Genomic DNA, 26,443 nt, shown 5'->3' with positions numbered 1-26,443 from the left:
ACACATCTGCAGTTGTCGTGTAAGTTACAACAGCTCGGGAAGTGGGGTGTGAACCCTGACGCTGCAACTCCAAGGGTGTAATTTTCTATAACCTGCCATTCTGGGTGATTTTTCCTATGGTTCATTAATGACCCCACATACCAAGTACTGTCCCATAAATAATCATATGTATTTAATCCCCACAAAACCCTTCCAAGTAGATGTTACCATCTGTATTAGTTTGCTAGAGCTGCCATAGCAAAGTACCACAAACTGAGTGACTTAAACAACAGAAATTTGTTGTCTCCCGGTTCTGGAGGCTGGAAGTCAGAGATCAAGGTGTCAGCAGGGCCGTGCTCCCTCTGAAGGCTGTGGGCAAGGATCTGTTCCAGGCTTCTCATTTATTACCTGCTGATACTGCCTTCTACGGCTTGTGACAGCATAAACCCCTCTTCAGAGGGCCTTCTCCATATGTGTGTATCTGTCTCCAACTTTCCCTTTTCCCTATGAACACCAGTCATATTAATTAGGGCCCACCCTCCTCTAGTATGACTTTATCTCAACTAATTACTTCTAACATGACCCTATTTCTAAAGAAGGTCACATTCTGAAGTACTGGGGGTTAGAGCTTCAACATATGGATTTGGGGGGACACAATTCAACCCATAACACCATGTCCATGTTCAATATGACAGAACTGACTGATCTAAGGTTGCTGAGCACGTGGATGTCAAGGGTCGGCTTTTCTGACAAGGAACCCACTGCACTTTGCTGTCAGAGTTCCCCTCCTCCCAAACAAATATGGATCAGATCAGAGCCACTGTAACTGAGGTCTAAGCAATGTCATGCAAATTTACATTAGAAATGCAAATAAAATGTAATTACAACGATGATTTAATTTAATCCCAGGCCAGATTACTTGGTGGACTTAAAAGGACATGCAAAAGCCACAAGAGAATCTTGAATTGGAGAATACAGGGCTTTCAGACGTGTGAGACTCCTGGGCAGGAGCATGAGAGGGTGGGAAGCCGGGAAGAGAATGAACTGGCCCTTAAGCCAACTGATCAGTGCCGAAGAAGAGAAAACTGAGGACAGGGTGCTGAACGGGGTCCAGAGAATGTACACGTGAGGCTGAGGATCCCAAAATGGACAACTTCACCGTGGTAAAAACACAGATAGCTTATTCTAAGGCTCTTGTCACCAAACTGAGACTTAGTCTCAGCTCTCCCAGAAGTGGAATCTTAAACCAGTCCATCATGGATGCCTGGTCAGCACTAGAGAGGTCACCTGCCTGATGGACCCCTGCCGTCCCTAAAGGAAACTGACCTTGCAATGACGCCTGCTTTTCGCCCATATAACTTCCTTGTCCCTGCTCCCTTCTGCCTATGAAACTCTTTCATTTTGTACAGCTCCTCGGAGCTCCTTTCTGCTAGATTGGATGCTGCCCAATTTGAATCAATTTTCACTCAAATAAACTCTTAAAATTTTTGATATGTCTCAGTTTATCTTTTAACACTTGTGAAATTCATAGTGCACCTGGGCTAGCGAAAAAAAAAAAACCCAAAAACCAAGGCTGAATAATCCCAAGGCAGGGTCTCATAGCGTGAGCCTGTTACTAGGTTACTAGAGAGAGTGACCAACGCCCTGGTTGTCTTGGGACCGAGGGGCTGCCCAGAATGGGGTTTTCAGTGCTAAAACCTAGGCAGTCTAAGGCAAATAGTTGTCACCTACTGGGTGGTGAAACCTGGAAGTCCGCTGTGAACGTGATTAGTTAGTGAGTGGGGGCCTCCTGGTTGGAGCACCAGGCTGGCGAGTCAATAATTTGCCACAGGAATCCCTGACCTTCGGGTGGAGACAAGGATGTTGTCAGATACCGCACTCACAGGTACAGAGCTTTGCTCCTAGAAACACACAAGGTGGTTACCTTATCCTGCTTTCTCGCTAGCTGAGGTGGTGGGGGATTCCACCAAAAGTGAAAATCGTAGACAGCCTTTGGGCCTTTGTTGGTAACCGTGAAACATGTCCAAGGCTGAGCCCACCCTCACTCAGGGACTCTTCTGTTCCGTCCCCTTCTCTCCAGTCCCTGCTCTGCTCCCTCACCTGAACAGGCAATGAGAGAAGAGAATTCCTCAAATTTTCCTGGCCCTGAAAATCAGCTAGGCCCTTATTCAAAGTACAGATTCCAAGACCAATTTACTCAGAGTCTCCAGGAGAACTCGGGCCCAGGGGCCATACCAGCAGGAGACCGTGCACCTGTCCCTCTCTTAGAAGAAACCAGGCCGTGCGTCCCACTTCCACAGTCAGGACGTACAGAGTAGGGGGAGCAGGGGACCCTGTTTCTGCTCCAGGCTCCCGCGTCCATTTCCAGAGGCAAGTCTTTTGTTCTCCAACAAGTGCGTCTAGGAAAGAGGGTGGATAGGATTTTTTTTTTTCTGTAGATCTACATGATGGCAATGCTTTTGTAACCAAAGAGAGTGAGGGAAGAAGAGGGGGGCTGTTTGAGGTCTAACAGACCCTCAGCCCACGGCAGCTTAGAGGGGCCTCATCTCTGCGGCCGGCTCCTGTCTGGGTGGAGAATGAGGAGGGTTCCAGATTGTTAACCAGCGGCAGCTGGCAGCTTTATTGTTTTTTAATTAAATAACCTCCAGCCACACGAGCACAGCCGATCCCCCCGCCCCCCCTGCTCCTGAAACCTCATTAAGCGGGAGGACTATAATTAATCCCGGAATCCGCACCGACACTCCTCCTTCATCCGCCCACGCTGGGCGGCCGTGGGCAGAGGGCAGCGCTCTCCCCTGCCTCACGGGCAGAGGGCGGACAGCAGGGGGAGGCCATCTTTATCTGTCACCTGTGGGCAACTGGGCCCTTCCTTCAGGGCGAACAGCTGTGCCTTTTGAACACCTCCACTGTGGATGGGTGCCCATCAAATAAAGCCAGACATCTGCCCAGAAGGGCCAGTGCACCTCAAACAAGTGAGGACTGGGATTCCCAGAGCAAGGGAATTTTCCTGACGGCACTACCCTGCGTTTGGGCCCAATACGTCGAGAATATTTCCATGTGATTGGAGTGGCTAGCCATCAGCATTTCCAACTTCTGCCTATTTACCCCACACAGGAGCATTTGGCCACCTATGAGGCTGTCTTTCCTGCCTCCTCCCTTGGCCAGCCTCATCCTGGCTGCTAACCTTTCCCGACTCTCTCCTTCCTTTGTCGTCCTGGTCAGCCATTCTCCTGTTTCTGAGCTCTCTGGCTCCCAGTTTCCAGATGCAGAACCTTCTAGACGTGGTAGCTCTTCTCACTGATATCAGGAAACCAGTTTCTTACGATGGGAGCAGACGCCTTTAAAAATTCTCCCGCGTGGGGAGAGGGGTGGGGAGGAAGGAACAGAGACAGGCAGAGCTCTTTTCAGACCTCATCCATTGTGTGATGCTGAATTCCTCTCCCCACCCCAGCTCAGGCCAAGCTCTGCTAATATTGTTTCCTGCAAAGCCCCCAAACCCAGTGAAAACGAATTTATCACTTACATCATTTCTCTTTGTAGCTCTGACAATTCATATTACCCCAGAACCTGACATCTCCACTTTCTTCCAATTGATTAATAATCTCTTTTTGATTTCTGTAACTGAGAAACATCATAAGCCCTACATACAAAGGAAGATTCATTGGTAGTTTATTTCACATGTGAGTTCCTTGAAAAATTGAGTCTGCGGCGTCATTTGGGCATTAATTCCTGACACGCCACTTATCACATTTTGATTGTTTCCAAGAGAACACCATATTTTAACTCTTTGAGAATAATTTAACTGATAAAATACATGGCATCTGGTTGTTATGGTAACTGAAGTTCTAAAAATAATATAAAGACCACCTTTAATTGAAATCACAAGAAGTTGTTATGGTAACTGAAATTTTAAAAGTAACTAGGTTAAACTACATTTCATTTTATCTAGCACTTTACACAAACAAATTCTGATTAAAATATCAGGTTTAATTTAATCAGTTAATTAATGTCACTAAATGTCATTTATCTTATAAGTCTCATTTACATTCACTGCTGAATTATCCAACTTGCTAATTTATAACCATTCTGCCTTCAATTTAACATTCTGGAACCTGGGGCAAAGTGTGCAGTGAGAGCGGGAAGCTAGGATTTGATATCAACCTAAGATCTGATCTGCATCTTATTAGCCTCCTAAAGCCTCTGTTTCTGTATCTGTAAAGTGGGATGATATTACCAGCTCCGCTTATGCCACGATATTTGTATGACTCAAAATTATATATGTGAACATATTTTGATATTCAAGAACTTACTACCATGGGACACATTATTAATAACATATTCTTTTGTCCACACATTTGTTTGGATATTGAGTTAAAAAAAAGAAACCAGAGCCATCCCTGATGGCCTAGCGGTTAAAGTTTAGCGCTCTTAGCACTTCAGCAGCCTGGGTTTGGTTCTCAGTCACAGAACCACACCACCCATTTGTCAGTTGCCTTGCTGTGGCGGAAGAACTAGAAGGACTTACAACTAGGATGTACAACCATGCACGGGGGCTTCAGAGAGAAAAAAAAAAAGGAAGATCGGCAACAGATGTTAGCTCAGGGCGAATTTTTCCCTGCAAAAAAAAAAAAAAAAGAAAAAGAAACCACACACAAAAAATACTAGAAATGTTTACTTACAACACTGAGTACAGAATTTTGAGTCTAGTGACTAAATTAAGGTATGACATTTATCATTCTTTTCTTGTAGATCAAAACTCTTAAAGAAAAATTTGAGGTGACCAGAAGGTAAGGAAGGTACTAAATCCTTTGTTGATATCCGCTATACTGTCTTGCACATAGGAGGTGCTTGAAAGCTAATTAATGAATTTACATTAATACATGATGTTCTAGTAGCAGACTCCACATACATGAGGACCTGCGCTGAAATACACTCTTACAACATTCACATTATCCCTGTCTTGAGAAAAGAAGCAGATATGGAAACAAATGCTCTAAATTAAACATTCCTTTCTGTGAGAGAAGAGGGATAGGTCGACTCTATAGGAAAGTGGATGGTGTGAGTGGATTTAAGAAAGATCTGATGAGGAGGTAAACCTTGAACAGTGTGGACCAGCCCTGGGAGGGCTTGTGGATAATGGAGGTCCTTCCATTCATGGGGAGCAGTGTGTGTGGAGGCTCACAACTGTGCCAAAAGCTGTGCTTGGTGATGTCGAGAGAGAGGCGGCAGGAGCTAAGATGGGAATACACAGGGCCCTGGGCCATTTTCGCTACCCAACCCTAGAGAGGCTCAGAACTTAGTGTTTGTGACCTAAAAAAAATGTATTAGCTCAAAAAGAAAACTGCAAAATTGGAGTTAATAAATGTTTAAACATCTACAAAATGTAACCGTGGGCCAACTTCATTAATTGTCATGTGTACTACTGCTAAATATTTCATTACACTTAAAACAATTTAAAGGTTAAATTTTCCTCACTTTGAAAGAATTTCTCACTCTGCAAAGTGATTACCAAGAAATCATAGCCAATCTCAAATTAATTAGCTATCTCTAGTCAAATTATTTCATAAGCAAAATTACATTTTTTACCCAAAAAGTAGGTGTGTGTTAATATGTGTGACATGGTGTGGAGTGGAAGCCCCAGAAGTCAAAATTCCAAGGACCAGTAAAGGTTGTAATAGTTCAGGCAGCTCTTTTTTTGTAAAAAGATTCCTAGGACTTACAAAGAAGAGGAAACGACCAGTTAAACAGTGATAAAGACACGGGTACATATGTGGGAGCAATGTCAGCGGGAGTTTGACGAGGAGAAACAGGCTGTGCTGTAGGAAGACCGTGCAGGAGAGGAGGGCCTGAGTTCTCTTCCGGCTGCGCTACCTGGAACTCAGTTTCACAGGCTTCAGTGCCGTAGGCAGCTATGAGCAGTGCCAGCATTTTTCAAAAGTGCTGGCAACTCCCTCACTCTCTGAAAGTTAGTGGCAAAGCTGAGATCAGCTGGTGGCTTCCCTGGTCTTCTCTTTTCCAGACTTTGCAACAGGTTTATAATTACCCAATCTCCCGCATTAAGTCCCTTCCTACTTGAAATATCTGCCGTTGATTCTGCTGTCCTGATTGAGCCCTGACTGATACACTGTTATGGTTACAGTTATCATTGTTGCCGTAATTATTCCCCACTAGTCTTAGGAACAGGAGCTTGCCTTATCCACCACAATGTCCCTTGACCAAGTGTGGTGACTTGTGTAGAGGTGGCAATGCACCTTTCTGCTGCTTTCCTCCTCCTTTGTCCAGGGCAGGATTCCACTAAAAATCAATTCGGCTGAGCCAGAAAAGCATCCTCCTTCTCAATACAGAGCTCCAATCAGCTACTCCCAGTCAATGGGAGATGGCATTAAATATGGAATCTATTTGTCACTCCCAACCTAACTGAAAAAAAAAAAGTTTGTTGAAAGAATAAATTAATGCATGAATGGAAATAGCCTTTAGTGGAACTCTTTGCTCTTTGAAACAGCATACATGCTTTAGCCTTCTGCTAATAGATGTCAGAAAAAGTAAGAATGAACAGCATGGAGAACTATGAGAAAGTTCCTTTTTTGTTTTTCTTCAAACACAGGAAAGTAGAGAAGAATTAATGAGATGGGAAATATGAAAGTAAGTAAAGTGGTATTTATGATAAGGATGCGATTTGTATAATATCTCACAAAAAGCGTCTCCAATCCAATCTTTGTTTATATCCCTCAACTCGTGCACGTCCCAAAGATCTAAACGCACCTTAACATGAAGGGAAGACTTCCTGTGCCTTTTCTTGAAAACTAGAAATAGGAAGTCCAGAAGGTGATGCTTCAGTTGATGGTTTATAAATGAGGCTTGTTAATGGAATGGCTTTTAAAGTTTTTGTTTTTAATCACAGAATCCTTAAACCGGAAAAGTTACCAAGGGGTCTGAGGCTCTCCCCTCTGCCTGTACCTGAATGTTTTCAGACTAATGATCATCATTTCTTCCCCTCAGTGACCTGCTTCAAAGTAGTTAATTTTTGTTTTCCTTTTATCTTAAAAAAAAAACTTTTTCACTGTCTCTCTCTAATTAGCATATATGTTTTTAATTGGCTTACTCATGTTCTTTCTCTCAATTGGATTTTTCTTTTCTCAGATTTTTAAAGGATAGCTACCCAATCTTGAGTTGAACATTTCCCATCATGCCATCGTTTCACCTACACTATTTTTATAGCTGGGCCTCAAATATCTGGACAAAGGTAGTTAATTTTTATGCTGTTTTCATTATCTTCGTTATAAAAGAGTCTGAATTATTTATGTTGTATATTTCTCCCTAAAACAGTGATGTTACCTGCTTAGATGGTAAGATTACCTATTTGTATCTTAACTCTTGTAGAATGACTATGTTTTCAAAAGTGACTATCTTGTAATTTTCATTTTTGGCAATATTGTAGTTGCTGGTATCAGCCTTGCCCTCCCACTGTAAATAACTAGAAGGCAAGACACATTTTTCAGCTATTTTCAGACATTGGATAATAGGCAGCACAGGACTGTAATCCATGACAGAGGGCAAACCAACAAGGTGAGCCCTAGGATCACACTGGCCTCTATCTGAAGGGGGCACTTTCTGGACGGTGGCCCAGGAAGGGAAACCCAAGCAGAGCACAGTGGTCTTGCGAAGTTAAAAAGGCAGCAAGCGATTGGAGTCTGAACAGGCTGAGGCACCTGGGATTTACAAGACAGAGTGCTGGAGACGAGAAAGATGTGAAGAGAAACAGATCCAAAAATCAATTGCATCTTCGCTACCATCTAATTCTCTAAGCCTCTTTCATCTATATTTTTTAGTGGTTTCTCTGAGGTTTATAATATGCATCCTTGACTTATTCTTAATATCAGGCAAAAGTAATATATACAAAGTATAATACATCATAACCAAATAGGGATTATAGCAGGATGCAGTGCTAGTTTAACATTTGAAAATCTGTTAATGCAATTCACCACTAACAGAATAAAAAGGAGAGGAAGGGCAAACTCATAAGAGCCTCTCAGTAGAAGAAGAAAAACCATTTTGACAAAATTCAATACCACTTCATGATAAAATCTCCCAGCAAATTGGGAATAGAGGAGAAGTTGCTCAATCTGACAAAGGGCATCTACAAAAAAAAAAAAAATGAGGAGCAAATATCATTCTCAGTGATGACAAACAAAATGTGCTTTATATCAGTAATAAGGCAAGGTTGTCCGCTATCACCACTTTTATTTAAGATTGTGCTGGAAGACCTAGCCAATGCAATAAGGCAATAAAAATAAATAAAAAGGCAAACAGATTGGAAAAAGAGGGAAAAAAGACTTCTTTATTTGCAGATCATGCATATAGAAAATCCTAAAGTAGCTGGGAAAAAAAACTACTAGAACTAATAAGTCAATTTATCAAGGTCACAGTAAACAAGATCAGCATTAAAAATCAATCATATTTATATAGACCAGCAACAAACAACCGAAAAAAGAATTTAAAATGTACAATTAAAAATATCAAAGAACATAAAATACTTACACATAAACTTAAGTTATATACAAGACCTGTATACTGAAAACTACAAAACATTGCTGAGACAAATTAAAGAAGAAGTAAATAAATGTAGAAGTGTACCATAGATCAAATAAAATTTGTCCCCAAATTGATCTTTACATCTAACACAATCCTATTCTAAATCCTAGCAGGACTTTATGTAAAATTGACAAATTAATTCTTAAATTTATATTGAGATGCAAAGATCTAGAACAGCCAAAATAATTTTGAAAAGAAAAGGGGGCAAATTTGGAGGACTTACATTACTTCATTTCAAGTCTTATTATAAAGCTACAGTAAACCAGACACAGTGGTATTGTTATAAGAATAAATATACATATAGATCAATAAAACAGAATGGAGAATACAGATATGGACCCACACATGATTTCCAAGAAAGATCTCTAGGTAATTCAATGAGAAAAGGAAAGTCTTTTCAACCAATGATTGAGTACTGGAAACTAGCCATCCATAAAGGGAACAAACTTTGACCCCTTCCTCACATCTTGACACTTTAACTATAAATGGATCATATTTTTAAACATAAAAGCTAAAACTCATAAACTTTAAAAGAAAACATAGGCAAAAACTTTCGTTACCTTGGAGTTGGCAAAGATTCCTTAAATAGGACAAAAAAGCACTAACCATAAAAGAAAAAATATTGATAAATTGGTCCTCATCGATATTAAAGTCTCTTGTTTTTTGTAAGATACCATTGTCAAAACAGAAGGGCAAGCCACAGAATGGTAGCTAATACTCATAATACATATATCTGATGAAGAACTTGTAACCACAATGTGTACAGAACACTTACAATTAGATAATTAAAAGACAATGCAATAAAAAATACATAAAAGATTTGAACCAACATTTTACGAGGTTGGACAATAAACACATGAAAAAAACTCTGTTTCATTAGTCATCAGAGAAATGTAAATTAAAAGTATAATGTGATGCCACCAAAACTCACTAAAATGTCTAAAATCGAAAAGACTGACACATTGTTGGCAAAGATGTAGGGCAACTGAAATGCTCATGAATCCTGGTGGGAAGGTAAAATGATGCTTTGGAAAACAGCTTGGCCATTTCTATCAATTTACTATACAATCCAGAAATTCTACTTCTACTTATTTACCTGAGAAAAATAAAAACATGTATCATACAAAGATGTGTAAACCTACATTCATAGCAGCTTTTTAAAAACATATATAATAACCAACAACTGGAGCAACCCAAATGCCCAATAGCAGATGAGAGGATAAACAAATTGAGGGATGCCCATACAACGGCATACCACTCAGCAATAAAAAGAAACTAGTTACCACACATGCAACAATTTCTGGCCAAATTTCAAGTGTATTGTGCTGAGAGAAAGAATCCAGACATAAGACAGTGCATATTATATGAATGCATTTAAATGAAACTTTGGAAAAGTCAAAACTAATCTATAGGACAGAAAACAAATCAGTGTGTTGCCTGGGGCCAGGGTGGAGTGTGGGGCACAAATAAATGTTGGGAGGTGATGGAAATGTTTTGTGTTGATTGCATGGCTGTTAAGTGGGTGTATTAAATGGGTATATTTATTGGTTAATATGCATTAAATAATACACTTAAAATGGGAACATTTTGTTGTATGTAAACTGTATCTCACTAAAGTTGATTTAACAAAAAAGGAAATAGTCTTACCCTGTTACCCTCCCAAACTCATTCCTTTTCTGCTTTGATTTCTGTATGAAATCAATTATTTCTTGTTTTATAGCTAGTATACCTGTTTGAGCTATGAAAAGTCTTATATGCATTATATAAGTTTTATATACATTATATACACATTATATATGGGTATGTGTTATATACAGACATATCTTTTGGGGAGAATTTTGAATCATTATTTCCTGTACTGTTGCATTTTCTTATAATTTTTTAAAAGGAAAATTCTGTATTGGTCTTACCGTATACAATTGAATACCTTTTAGTAAAATTGATAAGACCTTGTGGGAGGTGCCTAACCAGTTGGTGAGCAATGTCTTTTCCCTCCTTAAAGGTGTGAGTCCCCACGGCCGTGTTTTTATCACATGACTCCACCCTCTTGACCATATCTGGTCAGCCTGACTTAGGTCTTTTTAATCAGTTATAACCAAAAGGTCAGGTTCACAGAGTAGACCCACTACTGCTGAGGAGCCCCACTCCATAGATTGGGCGAGTTCTCTTAAAGGAGATATACGACTCCTTTTGACTTTTGATATATGGCTTTTCTAGGATTTTATAAATTTCTGGAAAGAAGCACCCAAAATTTCTGCTATTTCACCCCTTGATTGCCCAGAGCACACGTACTTTTGTCACCACACACAATTCTAAAGATGACTCTCCAGATAGTCATAAACTCTTTCCAACAAGAAGTAACTCAAGGTCATACCAAGAGCAACATATTTACAAGACACGTCAATCTGCCACTGCCTCAAAAACTGCGGTCCCCCTGAGATGCGCATGTCTCCTGTGTGTTTGTTCTCATTCCTTCAATGGTGAGTGAATCAAACCGTTATATCAACACACTTGATACACAATAGTGTGGAGGAAAGGAAGAAAAAATGTACAAGGAACAATAATAACTCCTAATGAAAAGAGGAAAGAGAACAGGGAAAGTGGGTGGAGTAATTCAATCATTGGGCACTAGCAACAAGGACAGAGAAGTGGAAACCATAGTTCTTGATGCTACTGTGCAATTAATGGTCTCCCTTCTCTCTTACCTACTCCATCATCTTCTTAGCTTTAATCAAAACCTTATCTCGCATAGTTTCTTTCCTTGGTCTAGTTCTGAGCCCTGAGAGACCCTTTTTGTAGTTTTCCACTGACCTTTGCCCCTGGGCATGATGATACAAGATAACCCAATAAAATCCTCAAATTCCATCTACATTGTATAGTAGAAACATTTTTCTTAAGAGCCGGCATCAATAATTTCAGCTAACAGTATGTATCCCCCATTAAAAAATATTTGTAATTACGAAAGTACTACATCTTCATTGTAAAAAAAATTTGAACATAATTATGTGCAAGAATTGTGTCAAAACAATCCTGCAGATAGGAATAAAAAGCAAAGAATAAGTACCCAGCAAAACTCCTCTCCTTACCCCGTGGCCCATCTTCCTCCCAGAGGTAGAAGGTGGCCACTATCGACCGTTTCACGTGATTTCTTTCAGGCCTCTTTTGGTGTGTATACAAGTATATAGATTTGTGCCCCTTGATGTCTGGTGCCATATCAAGGCTCAGGGCTGGTTGCTATTGCTGCTTTGATATATGTTTACAAGCACTAAAGTGGCCGAAGACTAAACAGTGGGAGGTAAATGTGCGAACACAGAGCACTTGGTTAATTTGGATAATCGGCTCTATCCTATGTAGCCGGCCCTGGCTGCACGGCACGTTGGCAGCTCCCAGCAGGGGAGAAGGAGGGAGCTAACGACAGGGGAAATTAACTGATCATCACGTCCCATTGAGCCTGGTTCATGCTGTTGTCTGTGTCTGAAGGGTCTGATTGGAGGGAGCAGGGTGGGAGCCGCTGTAGGCGCTTCAGGACAGCAGGGGTTCTTGGTTTCAGTGTTAGTTTATGGAGACTCAGCAAGCACGATGCAAGGGACACTGAAAACACTACACAGATGTGGAGTAAGGTCTAGTCCATTTGGCTCTCGTTCAGAGCTGGCACTTGTTGGCCCCGGCTGGTGCCCAGGCTCTGGGTTGGTTCATTCTGGCCAGTGGCTGGGTGACACCAGAGAAGGCAGGCACTAGCAAAGTAATATCAGTATAATGTAATCCAGAGATTTTGCACTACAGAGGTTTAGATTTTAGTTCCCATTAAAAATTTTTGAGATAAACTTTTTATTTTAGGATAGATTTCTAAGTAGATTTACATTTACAGAAAAGTTTTGAAGATAACACATATTTCCCATATACTCCACGCCCAGTTTCTCTCGTTATTAACATCTTACATTAGTATGGTGCATTTGTGATGATTAATGAACCAATATTCATACATTATTAACTAAAGCCCATACTTTATTCATATTTCCTTAGTTTTTACCTAATACCCTTTTCTCGTTCTCACGTTGCTGTTAAGGATCACATCTCCTTAGAGTCATCTTGGCTGTGACGGTTTCTCAGACTTCCCTTGTTTTTGACGACCTTGACAGTTTTGAGGAATGACTGGTCAGGTATTTTATAGAATTTCCCTCAGGTGGGATTGCCTGATGTTTTTCTCCTGATTACACTGGGGTTATGGGTTAGAGAGAGAATGACCACACAGGTGCCATTCTCACCACATTGTAGCAAGGGTACATTCTATCCACAGGACTTAGCACTGTTGATGTTGATCCGATGACCTGGTTGAGGTCGTGTTTGTCAGGTTTCTCCTCTGTAAAGTTATTCTTTCCCCCACTTTCCACTCTGTACTCTTTGCAGGGGAGTCACTGTGCAGGGCCCACACTTATGGAGTGGCAGTCGTGCGTCACCTTCTTGGGAGCAGATATGTACATCAGTTATTCGGAATTCTCTTGGGAGCATTGTCTCTCCTCCCGTTGGTTGTACTGCAATACTACTTTATTTTGTTATTTTAAAATTTTTACAGCTTTGACCCTGAGAACTCTTTTAACTGACTCCTGTATCTCTTTACCATGCCACCATCACCGTGTTTTTGGAGCACTTCCTTACCTTCTGGCATTACAAGATGCTCCAGGCCCATCTTGGAATTTTCCTTCCTCAGGCCTAGAGTAAGCCATTTTTCCAAGGAGTTCTGGTTCTTTTTACTGGAAAATGGTATTAGAAACCAAATCTGGGTGCTAGGTACACTTGTTGCTACTGGGGTGCCATTGTTTCTAGGCCCCCTCAGCTTACAGAGCAAGGAAATATATGTGTAAATGAACCTATGTATATATGCTTATCTATAAATATTTCTTTCTCTCTCTCTCTCTCTCTCTCAAGCTAAGCATGAGTTCATACTGACGTCTCCAACTCTAATCCATTTCCACATGGATTATTCTAGCCTTCTCCTCTTACTCGTCTGTAACCTGCCACTCCAATGGTGGGAAATCTGGCTCCTACCACCTGCCGTCCATTTACTTAATTGTTCAATTCCAGTATACGTATATATTGCTGCATACTTCCACGGGAAACAACTTGATCAACTAGAATACAATGCTTTTGTGCAGTTCCATTTGCCTTACAGAGTCCACTGATTTCCAGAGTGCCTTAGGTCAGCATCTTTTCCCCCTACCCCCTTCACTGAGATTGTTTCTTGCATTTATAACATAGTTAGATTCTTTTGTCATACAGTTAGATTTATTTATCATTACATTTTGGGATGCCTCAAACACCTAAATGTTTCTTTAAATTCTCATAATAAAGGTTCACTCTTTCTGCTGTCAAGTTCTATTGATTTTGATAAATGTATCATGTAATGTATGCAACATTACAGTATGGTACAGAATAGTTTCACCAAACAAAAATTCCCCTGTGCTCAACCTATTCAGCCTTCCCCCAAGCCTGGCAACCACTGATCTGTTTATCTTCTCTATAGTTTTGCCTTTTCCAGAATGTTGTATAAATAGAATCATACAGTATGTAGCCTTTTCAGACTGGCTTCTTTCACTTAAAACCTGCATTTAAAGTTCATCCAGGTCTTTGCATGATTTGATAACTCATTTCTTTTTATCACTGAATAGTATTCCATTGTATGGATGTACCACAGCTTGTTTGTCAATTGACCTATGAAGGACATCTTGGTTGCTTCTAGTTTTTGGCAATTATGAATAAAACTCCTACTAACGTTTTCATGCAGATTTTTGCGTTTTCAAATCAGTTGGGTAAATATCTAGGAGCATGATTGCTGTGTTGTATAAATACTATGTAATACTATGTACTATGTACATACTATGTTTAGCTTTGGAAGAAACAGCCAAACTGTCTTCCAAAGTCTCTATACATTTTTCATTCCCACCAGCAATGGGTGAGAGTTCATGTTGCTACACATCCTTGTCAGCAATTAGTATTATTAGTTTTTTGGATTTTTGCCATTTAGCCATAAGAATGTACTCGTATTGCTCTGTTGTTTTAATTTTAATTGCCCTAATGACAAATGATGTTGGGCAGCCTTTTATATGCTTGTTGGCCATCTGTATATCTTTCGTGGTGAGGTGCCCATTTTTGAATTGGGTTGTTTGTTTTCTTATTGTTGAGTTTTAACAGGTTTTTTAAAATATATTTTGTATACATTTCCTTTGCAAATATTTTTATCCAAGTCGGTGGCTTTTTTTTTTCATTCTGTTAACAGTGTCTTTCACAGACCAGAATTTTAAAATTTTAATAAAATCCAAAATCTTTAAAAGTCTAATTTTAATACAGTACAAAGTAAAGATTTTCTTTCATAGATTATGCTTCTGGTATTGTATTTAAAAACTCATCACCAAACCCCAGGTGATGTACATTTTCTTTCATGTTTTCTCCTAGAAGTTGTAGAGTTTTGTATTTTACATTTAGTCATTAAAATTTTAATTTGTTCATTATATGGTATATCAGGCAGCTGGGCTTGTGGGAAATAGTAATTTATTTGAAAAAGCATATTTTTCTGTGTCTTTAGAAAATAGAAAGGGTTTTTTTCCCCTCAAAAATGGAGTAGAGCAGGAAAGAAATGATTAGCCCAATACGAAGACTGATGAGTTCAGAAAGAAGCCGTTTTATTATGGTTTTAGAAACAATAGTATAATAACTTCCTATGAATTTTTACAATTCTCATATGCTAATTAAACTTGAGTTAAAACAAAAAATAAAAGCCCATATGCAAATCCTAGACTTTTCACCTATGCCAGGATTGACAGAAGGATGGAGAGAAATGTCACTCCAGCTCTGGGCTTGAAATTTGAACTGAAGAACTTTTCTTTGGAAGAAGGAACTTAAGAGGTAGGGGCAGATTTCATATGATTAAATCCTTGTGGCCCTCAACATCAACCTCAGCTTCCCTCTGATGAGGACATTCCTCTCATCATCATACCAGTGGTAGGGTATTTATGTCCCTTTTACCTCCTTTGTAAAAAACAATCATTTAAATCGATGAATTTTCTTCTGAAAATTGGCACATCCCATAAATTTTGACGTATACTATTCTTATTGTTGTTAATTTCTAAATTTTCTGCAGTGTTAATTTTCTCCTTGACTCAATAATGACTTCTTACTTTCTAATCAGCATGTGAACTGTATACTTTTGGGCTTTTGTAATTTTACTGATGCATGATCTTTTTATTTATTTTTTTGGTACATGTTTTATTAGTATTGGAAATAAAGGTATATTCTATGCTTGTGTGGTATAAAGTTTGATTTACATTTTTTATCAGCCTGTCAAAAAGAGAAAGGGGTATTATTAAAGCTTCCTATTAGTATTGTACTTAGGTCCCTTTCTCCTAACTTATAGCAGGTTTCACTTTATGTATTTTGATATAATGTTATCTGATACATAAAACTTCATGACAGCTTTATATTCATTGTGAAATTTACTTTCTGACAGGATATCTTCATCCCATTTAATATTTCTGCTTTGTTTCTATCATATTTATTATTGGTATTGTGATTCTTGTTTTAATTGTATTTGCCTGATATATTTGCGTACTTTCTAACCATTTTAATATATTTTTTATTTAGTAATTTTGTATCAAGTGGGTCTTTAGAAAATGTCACACAGATGGATTTCTCTTGTCTTCTTATACAATCTAAAGATATACTTTTTTGATAAAGGAAATTTTTCCAATTGCATTTATAGGCATAATAAACATATTTGATCGTATTTTGCTATCTTATTTTGTGATTTCTGCTATCAGATTTTCTTCCCTTCTCCTTCTCTTGCCCCCACCCCTTCTTCTTCTTCTTGTCTACTGCCTTTTACTATATGACTGTATTTTCTTTGCTTTCTTCTTCTCTAATATTTTAGAAGAGATCTATGCTGTTTTTTAAGCCACTAATACTTACTTTAGTTTCAAAATCTACTTCAACCCAGAGATGGCACGGGTGTGATGTCATTCTCCTCTCTTCCAGTGAAGAGATTATAAGCAGATCAGAGCAGTGTGCCGCTGAGCCTGGGTATGACCTCAACAAAGCCCTCAGGCCGTCACGGCCAATTACCCAGAGTTGGGACATAGGCTGAAGACTTTTTACTGTCCCTGCCTTTTACTGTCTAATGAATTAAATAGGAAACACTGCTGCACAGTGGGAGTAGCTGAGGAGCTTTTAGTTGCACCCCATACCAATGAGATGAACACGTCTGGGGGTGGAGGCCAGGCATCAGTGTTTCATGAAGATCCCCAGCTGACTCCAACGCATGGCAAAATGCAACAGCTACTGGGCTGAAGCACAGTTTTACCTCTGCCTTTCTTCCCACTTCTCTGCCATGATTAGTGTAGTTGAAGCTCTCTCTCTGTCTCTCCCTCTCCCTCCCCTTCTCCTTCCCTTTCTCCCTTCCTATCATTACGTGTCTTCTAATTTGAAAATAAATTTTGAAATTGGCATCCTCTTTTATAACCAAACTTACAAAAATTAATCTGGACATCTCTCAGTTCTGACTGGCTCAGTGTTTGTGACCAGTCCTTTTATATAACTACCTTCACATTTTGAAACTTTTAAAATTTATTTTCTCTCAGGCAGTACAAGTACATCTTCAAATAATTTTTTTCAAGAAGTTCACATGAATGATATAATGCAAGTTTGAGAGTACTTTCTTCTGTTGCCTTCATACCAAGACTTGGCTAGGTACAAATTTCTTAGATGACATTATTTCTCTTTTAAAATCTGTAGGCATTAATCCATTGTCTTCGGGTATTTCAAGTTATAGAAAAGATGTTTAAGACCAGTCTTTTCTTATTTTCACTCCTTTGTGGTTAATCTCTCGTTTTTTCCTTTTCAGCCAAAGGCCTTGCAAATTTCTTCCCTTTGTTCTCTGAGTCCCAAAGTTGGCCAGAATGTGCCTGGATGGGGCCTTTTGAAATTCGTTTTGCTTGGATGCAGTGGATGCTTTCAACTTACAAGTACAGATCTTTTTTCAGCTCAGGAAGGCCTTTCCTTCTTAGCTGGGGTTATTTTTTCTCTTCTACTTGAACTGATCTCCCCTCTGAGAATACCAATGATCTGTGTTTGCCCTCCATTATATGCCTTCCATATCTATCTTGTACCTGTCATTTTACTCTCTTTGAGTTTGCTTCTGCAATCCAGGAAAACTTTTAAAGTTCATCATCCATACAACTGAGTCAAAGTTTCACAACCTCATTCAGATTTTTACTACTATTCACCTGAATTCCATTTTTTCCATTGTGTTTATCCAAGGGCTCTCTTACGTTCTTTGTTTCTGTCTTCCATTTTTAGAGCACCCTGCTCTTGTTTCTTCTGTAAAACTCATTTATCTTTTGGGTGATATTAATCACAGTTTAATTTTTAATGTTCTTTTCTCCCTGCACAGTGTTTTTTTCTTCCAGTTTCCTTTCTTTCTTATTTTCTCCTTTGTTTTTTACACTAGGTGCTTTTTTCAGATTTATGGAAAACTTTGATTGCTGGCTCACATTTAAGAGTGGGGTGCTAACAGGCTGGTGGGAGCTCTCCCAGTGCATTGCCACAGCTCGTCTTCCGTGAGTCACTGAAGAGCTTTTACTGTCCCCATTGTCAGTATCTGGGAGGCTTTCAGCACCATGAGATAATCAGATCCTCTACAGAAGGCTCATCCATCTCCTTCCTGAAAAATAAAGGCCTGAATTCTGGGAGCCAATGGAAGAAGAGCCTGGAGCTGAGCATTCAGTATGCAAACATGTGTGGAACCCTCCTGGTTTTGGTACAGAGCCTGAGGGGTCTCCACTGGTATCCCCAAGCCTAGAGACTGACCCTGTCTATCACACAAACCTCCAGGCTTCCAGTGGGGAGAGGAAATAGCACCCAGCAGCAGCATGTGGCAGTGAGGGTAATCTAGAGATCTAGTTGTTCCTTAACTTTCCCAGTCCTTCTAATTTTTTTGTCCTTCCCTCCTTCATCCTATCTCCCAGAAGTACTAGTGCTGCTAATTGCTGAGTTTCCTGAGGGGATCTGTGGTATAAATTGGGTTGGTGGTCCTTAGCTTTCCCCACCTACAGTTTAGAATTTGGCTTTCTCAGATCTAAGTCAGTTTCCATATATCTGTCTGTTTTCCAGCTTCAAAATGTTGCCAGTATTTTCTCTTCTTCCATTTTCTCTATCCGTGTGTTTGTGTGTGTGTGTGTCTGTGTGTGTGTGTGTGTGTGGGGGGGTGTATAATGGTTTTATAAGGGTTTTTGGCAGGGAGAAAAATGAGATGTGTTAGTGCAATGCTCCATCTTTACCTGGAAGTCTCATTACCTTTTTAGATCTTGTGGGATCCTTCTTAATTTCATTGATCTGAATTTTCATCTCAGCTTGCTTTTGCTTTAGGCTCCTGTCTTTTTGCATTCTTTCAAGGATTCCCAGTGGTTTCCTGATATTACCTTCTGAATCTTTTGATAGATCATTTTCACAGATGAGCTCCCACTTTGAGTCAAATATTTCAATCCCACTTTGAGTCAAATATTTCAATTTCTTTCCACGGTAATATTTTTTCATGAGTCTCATTTGTGTTTATAGTATCTTCACTCATTCTAGAACAAGGATAAATACATCTAGACTTGGTGTTTATCAATAGACAGGGTGAGTGAATTACACTCTTTGCCTAGTTGTATGATGGTTGAACTCCCTTCTCAGATCTCAAGCAGAAGGGAAGTTGACGTGAAGAGCTTCTGGTCTAACGCCCCATCTCTATCAAAGTCTTGTTCAGTGTTCCACCGCCCCACCATCTTCCATCATCTACTGCCTGGTTCTTTGGTATCAAATGGCCTGAGTGCTTGAAAAATGAGAGATTGTACTGCTACCATGATTTTTATCTGCCCATTTTTTCTCCTATAAACTTTACTTATGTGGATTTTAAGACCGTGCCCTGCTGCTTCTCCTCCCACCTCCTGTCCACTCTTATCTCACAAACGTAGTTGTTTACAGCAGCCTTCACTCTCAACCTGGATGTACAGGGATGACGGTGGGGAGGACGGGCAGGATTCTGTTCATTTCCCAGAGTAACACCATAACGTGAGAGTGGAACAGATACCCGGCCTTTCTAATAGAGAAGAAAAGAAAAGAAAAGGAAAGAAAAGAAAAGAAAAGAAAAACAGGTGTTGGGCCATGGAAAACATCTTTCTCTTTGTAGAATTGTCTCTATGAGGCCAGAGTAGAGATTTCTCATCCAGCTCTACTTCCTCGTAATTTGTATAAATTTTTCTAGATTCTGGCATGAGTTTTCTCACCCATCTTAATCTTGCATCAGAAATTTGGGTTTTTATTTTTTTCTGGGCCTTCATGAAAGACTTGCCTCCCTCACGTGGGCTTGATCTAGAGGCTTGTCCCCTCCTGGTCGTAGCTGTGACAACTCAGCTCAGGGTATGCATCCTCTCACAACCACACCCAAAGGCAGACAAGGCAGTTTCTCCCTAAGCATCTCTTCTTATCAGAGAGAAAGACCTTTCCCAAGAGCTTTCCAGGATGCTTCTTTTTGGGTTCCATTGGCCATGATTGGGTCAATGTCCAAGGAAGTCTGGGAGAGTTAATATCCAGCATTTTCAGCCCCTCGTGTGTGTATGTGTGATGGTGGAGGCAGGTGTTTGCAGCGAGGAAGAAGGTGACGAGGAATGGCTGTTACATAAGCAACAAACTGTCCGTGCTCCCAGCCAGTGAAAATCATGATTGTGCTCTCCATAAGTAAGTTGTGGATACTGACTGGCACAAACCAAAGTCCTCTTTATGTGAGAAAGATCCGTGTAGATTCCATAAAGAGGATAGCGCTTCTTTTCCTGAGCAGGATCAATGTGGACATTGTCAATCATACAAAAAATCAGTTTTGTTTCTGGTTTTGTGCTGGCTTCTAGGAAGCTCCAAGACAAATGTATGGCCCACAACTAGAAAGCATTATTTCTCATGGTTTATATTTTCTGAACTTATTTCACTTCCAGTTGTATTTGAACTTCCCCTACCCTTAATTTTCCCCAACTCCTTCTCACGTAATCCTATTTTATTTCATTTTGACCTGATGTATGTATTTTTGCAAGTATTCTTCCTTCTTAGATCCTTTTGGAATAAGGCCAAATATAAATAACAATTAACTACTGATGTTTTTATAGCCTGGTATTAAATTATACTTGAGAATTGGGACTGTGTCTTGCTGATCTTAATATCTGCTATGTTCCTTGTATATAGTAGCACCCTATAAATGTTTGTGGAATTGAATTGATGCATCCCCAGGGCCATTTGAGTCCACCAATCCTCTAAATGTGGCCTGCCTTTTATTTTCTAAAGGACTTTAGGATTACAGGTATCAACTGGTTGCTCTTGTGTGTAGGGACAGATAACTGGAAACAAGTCATCACTGTCCATGTGGTTCAATGTGTGACTTTCTGGACTAACCTGAGATGATGATATCAGACAAATGCTTGGAAGTATTGATCTGATTTGACTACATAGCAGCTCAGTGAAGCCAGGACACAGCTGCCAGAGTCACGCTGGGCCACAACAGCTGGAGACAGGTGTAGGAAACTAGAAATTATTCCATTGCAGCCCCTCCAAACCATGTTTGACATGCTATTTATCTTCTCCCACTGAAACTCTCTCTTTCCAAGTAAATGGGAGTGGGTGATAGCTTGGGGGTTGTTTACCTTCTACTGAACAAACAAGCCTGAATTAGGAATTAGAATCAGTGAGTCTAAAATGATGAACGCGCTTACCTTGGCATTACTTAGAAAATGTGAAAAATAAATTAGATTACTACTTGGAGGGACTCGTTGGTTTGGAGAGCAGCAGAGACTTAATTGCAGGTCTAAAGCAGCACAGCCACTGGTTTTCTTCAACACAAGCTGGGACCTTTCTCAGGGCAACAGGCGGAAAGCGGATCCCTCGGAGGGTGCTGAGATGTGCAGCACGCCGGCAGGGACACGGAGGGCAGGCGAGGACTTGCGACTTGCCCTCTAATGACATGGTGATGCCATATTTTCTTGGGCCCCGTGGTTATCACCTGGCATCTTATTTAATACATTTACTGTCTTGGAGAACCTCGGGGCACATCTTTTTGTTCCGTGGGATGTGTTAAGGCGGTGTCATGACAGAACTTGTGAAGTGAATGAAAGGATTTTTACTTCTTAGGCAGAATAAACAGGATGCTTTACTCCATCAACAGCTGTCCTTGATGTGGTATATTCTTTTGGAATAACACACAACAACATAATGCAGTTTGCTTGAAATTCTAATTAAAATGAGGTACTTGTCTCCTGCCTCAGCCAAATGAAATTATAGAATAAGACTTCCAAGCAGCAAGGACTCATTTCAACAGTGCGACTAACCTGAAAAACAAGAGTCCCTCAGCAGCAAAGTCAGCTTTCAGGACCATGGGACTTGGGGTGACTAGTGGTCCCAGCTACAGCATGTGTGTGTGAGTGTGTGTGAGTGTGTGTGCATGATTGTGCACACAGAATGGAAAGCTAAGGCCTCTAAATAACATTCACATGGCAGTAATGGAACACGTGTTAATAATGACATGCAATATAATACACTAGAAGCTTCTGGTAACGCCAACCTCCAGTTACATGGCACAGGCTGACCTTTTAGGTAAAACCACCTTATAATTAGGTCCATTTGTTACTTCAGAAATGACTCCTTGGCTGAGGCCCCAAGTCTACCCATTTCATGTTGCCTTATCAATAGAATCTCAACATATTAATAAGAAATGGCACTCCACGTCTTCTGTTAGTTCTCTGTGGACCTAGGTATATTTAAAACCAGGCTCTGTAAGAAACTAAAAGAGAGAATGCAGGAATCCGTGGTCGCTAATACCAGAACAAATTTGTTATGGACAAGGTACAAATATCTTGTGGTATAGTTTACCAAAAATAATAAGAACTGATATGACGAGCACTTTCTCAATGCTAAACACTGTATGTTATCCATTGCTTCTCTGGCATACCGTTATAATTCCTACTTAACAAATGAGAAAGCATGTACAGAAAGGGTAAGAAACCTACTCAACGTCACCCAGGTAATAAGTGGCAGATCTCGGACTGGAATTCAGGCAGCCTGTTCCAGACCCTGGACTCTTAAGTACGAATACCAATAGCCAACATTTATAGAACAATTATCTGGTGTGGTGCACTAAGTGCTCTACATTTTTGAGACGCATTTAATCTTCACCTTGACCTTATGAGGTAGGTACTGAAATTAACCTCGCTTTTACTGGTGAGATGAATGAAGTACACAGAGGCCGTGTACCGTGCCCAAGGTCACCCACCTGGTAGATGGCAAAGTGGAGTGGGGCTGGAGACTGCATTTTAACTGCGATGCCCTCCTCCTCTCTCCACCACACTGTTCCCAGCGTCTAGCAGGCTTCAAAACCTCCCTGCCAAAGGTCTGCTGGGGCTGCATTTTGTTGATTTTGAATTGTGTCTGTCTTTTTAAAACCATAAAAAGCCATTTTTTAAATAAAGGGTCTTCCCATAAACATCGTTTTCTATTTGCCTCTGCTTCTGTTTTGTGGATGGCAGCTGGCAGCTAAAAGAAAGAATTAAATAGGTGAGATAAGGCTTGGGGCAATGGGCGTATTACTGGACAGGGAGATTTGGAAACCCTTTCTCATTTATAAGCCCCAACCGATTTCTTGGCAATAAATGAGTGGTCCTGCCTCAGCTACTATTTAGGCTGATCTGGCAGATAGTTCCATGTAAATCTGAGTGATCAGGTGCATGCATAGCTGAACAGCTAAAACAGCTGAAAGCTAGGAAATCAAATGAGATAAATTAATTAAAAAATCTCTTCTCTTAGACGGCAGCCCGAAATAAGAAGGGCAACGGGTGAAGCAGCCACGCCGTAACACGGAGCCGAGACGCTGGGGAAGAGACAAACATGCAGATGAACCCGGCCACGGAGGCGGGGGAGGTGGGACAGGGACAGACGACTTTCTCAATTAGGCCAGAGTGACAGGCTGGACTGGACATCTACATCAGTGTGTGCTCAGGGCAGGCCAGTCAATCTTAACGTTAACCTGGGAACATGTAATCCACAATGCATAACTCCTCGCATAAACCTCCATGTAGCGTCAACTATGCAGAGGTAAACTAAGAACGCTGTCTGTGCTGACTTGACTTCTTGAGACCGAATTGCAGATGTACATCAAAGGTTGAAGAAGCAAATACAATTAGTGGCTTTTCGTGGTTTTAACAAGAAGAAGATAGAACCACGCAAAATTCAAAACTGCTGGTTATGGTACTTCTCTCTCAAGTTGTGGAATTCAGGTCATGTCTAGACTCATTAATAATAGGTATGGCCTACTGGGTACCTACTATGTGCCCAGTGCCTTGTAGATGTTATCACATTTATCCTCTCAACAGCCCTCCAGGATTGTTAGCATTATCCTCATTGTACGTGCAAGGAAACTGAAGCCTGGTGAGTTTAAGTGACTTGCCCCGGGAGGTGAGTGTCAGGACTGAGATGTAGACTCAGGTCTGTTTGCTGCCACAGTACTGAGCCTACTGTCTCTAAGACCATATCTTTGGTGAGTACCCTATGAATCTGCAAAATTCCCAATATAATTGGGGAGCTATTTGGAAAGCAAGTGGCTGTTGTCACTAAAATTGTAAAAGCAATTCTACTCTAGAAATGTAACCTAAAGGTATACTTGCACATGGGCTCCAGAAGGTTAAATGGAGTTTAAAATTGGAAAAATAAATAAAATAAAATCATAAATAATTTCCAATAGAATAATATGTGAATGAACTATGATTCATCCTTAATATGGAACATTAGGCAGCTGTTAAAGAGAATGAGATGGTGCTAAATACATATGTACAGATACAGGAAAAGTCTTCAAATCATATTTAATGGGTGAAGCAAGTTGCAGAACATTATGCGTGGTATGATCCCAGTTATGTTTTTTAAAGTATGCACATGTATATTATATATACACACATATACATGTATGCATATGTATATTATATATACACACATATACGTGCCTGTACATGTATATTATATTATAGGAAGAGAACAGGAAGGAAGCACCTGCTTTCCTGGGAAGGATGTAGATGGGGCATCAAGGGCAACTTCCAGATTTTGCTCTGTAAATTTATATAAACGTTTGAATCTTTTATAGTGAGAAGGGACTCATTATTTACTTATGTAATAAAAAAAAGAAAAGGAGTGGACATTTTAGCAACCACAGTCACCTGGCAAAAGTGTATTTGTGTTTTCATAAACTTTTAAGCTATGTTAGTGTACAAGATATTTTCTCTTTTAGGAGTTTGTTTGTTAAATCCTTTCCACCGTCCCCTTCCCCAACCTTTAACCAATTTCTGCAATTGAAGCACACTCTAGCAATGGATAATTAATAATTATTTCAGATAAGTGTCTTGGTTTTGTTCTGTGACATGTTACAAGGTAGGAACAACAACTTCAACAAACAATAACAAGAATCAGCAAGTTTAGCTGCCCTGTTCGATAATCCCACAAACTAAACGTGCCATTTGAGAATGTCATATTGATGATGCTAGTGGCCCCCAGCCCAGCCAAGAGCAACGCCGACTCATTGACTATGTTTTGAGACTTCAGCGTGAGAGCACTGGGAATTCACCAGAGGCTCTAAAAGTATCCTTCTGATCTTCTCCGAAGAGCCCCAAATTCTGCCTCCCCAAAGAGGAGGCAGAAGGCTGGATGGCTCTCCCAGAAGGAATGCCATGGCCTAGAATATGCCACCCTGGGCATTCACAGAATCCATATTCATGGGTGTCTAGTGCATTGGGGAAGATTTATTTGACAGCTTTGCCTTCCAGCGGGGGGCAAATGTACAAGTCACAGCACGGCAGTCAGCGCTGAGGGCTGGTGTCAGAGGTAGACCCGGTACGAGACTGGAAGGTTGTGGGACACGAAGAAGCTTGTTCCATTTTGCATTCACCAAAAAGAGGAAAATGTGACATTTTCTAGCAATATAAACAGCTGATCCCAGATCTGTCTATAGTGTTGTGCAAGTGACAACCAAAATTGACTAAAAGATAGCTGAAATGATCGGGCAGCCTGGCCGTGGCCTCATTATTTTGATAGTGCAAACATGGCCTTTAACAGCATGCTGTCACTGTCAGGTTTGTCTCAGGAATATCAGATGATGATGGTTATTAGTTTGCATTTTTAAAAATATGTCTGGCTATCTGACAAGGTTTATATACAAATTAAAATAACAACCAGAATTCAGGCTAGTGGCTTGTCCTGCAATTGTCCAGGGCAATATTATAACCTATGATGACATTTCCCCTGTTGGTTCCTAAAGCTACGGAAAATAATGTCTAATAACAATTCCTTTTGCTTTCAAGATATCAAATCCTTAAACAAACAAACAGAATGTGCCATTTCAGACACACTTCCACAACACGTAAAGAGGCCACTGATGTTTTTACCTCAGGGATAAAGACTTGTGTATGAAAATATCTCACTCAACAATTTTAACACACCGTGCTTATTACCCCCTAAATTTGGCTTTTGTTTGGTTTGCTAATTATATTTCCTCCTGATCTGCAATTATCAATTTGCCCATCCTGTTTTACTTTATTTATTATCCATGTAAGTACCATCTATTTAAGATTATTATCTCATGTAGAGCCACCATCAGCAATATTTTTACACTGCATGCCAGAGGGAGAATGTAGAAGAAAGAGGGAGATGACAGAGGCAGTAGAAAGGGCAGTGGGTACAGTGGTTGCAAGAGATGACTGCACAGACATGACCTCCCTTTGCTCCTGCTGGTCCAGGGGAGGTGGCTCCAGACCCTATAAAGAAGGGAAGA

Source organism: Ceratotherium simum, chromosome 9 (assembly GCF_057802395.1).
Source record: "Ceratotherium simum simum isolate JZ-2026a chromosome 9, ASM5780239v1, whole genome shotgun sequence".
NCBI lineage: Eukaryota > Metazoa > Chordata > Mammalia > Perissodactyla > Rhinocerotidae > Ceratotherium > Ceratotherium simum.
The sequence above is the reverse complement of the archived record's forward strand: the minus strand, read 5'-3'. Positions refer to the sequence as shown.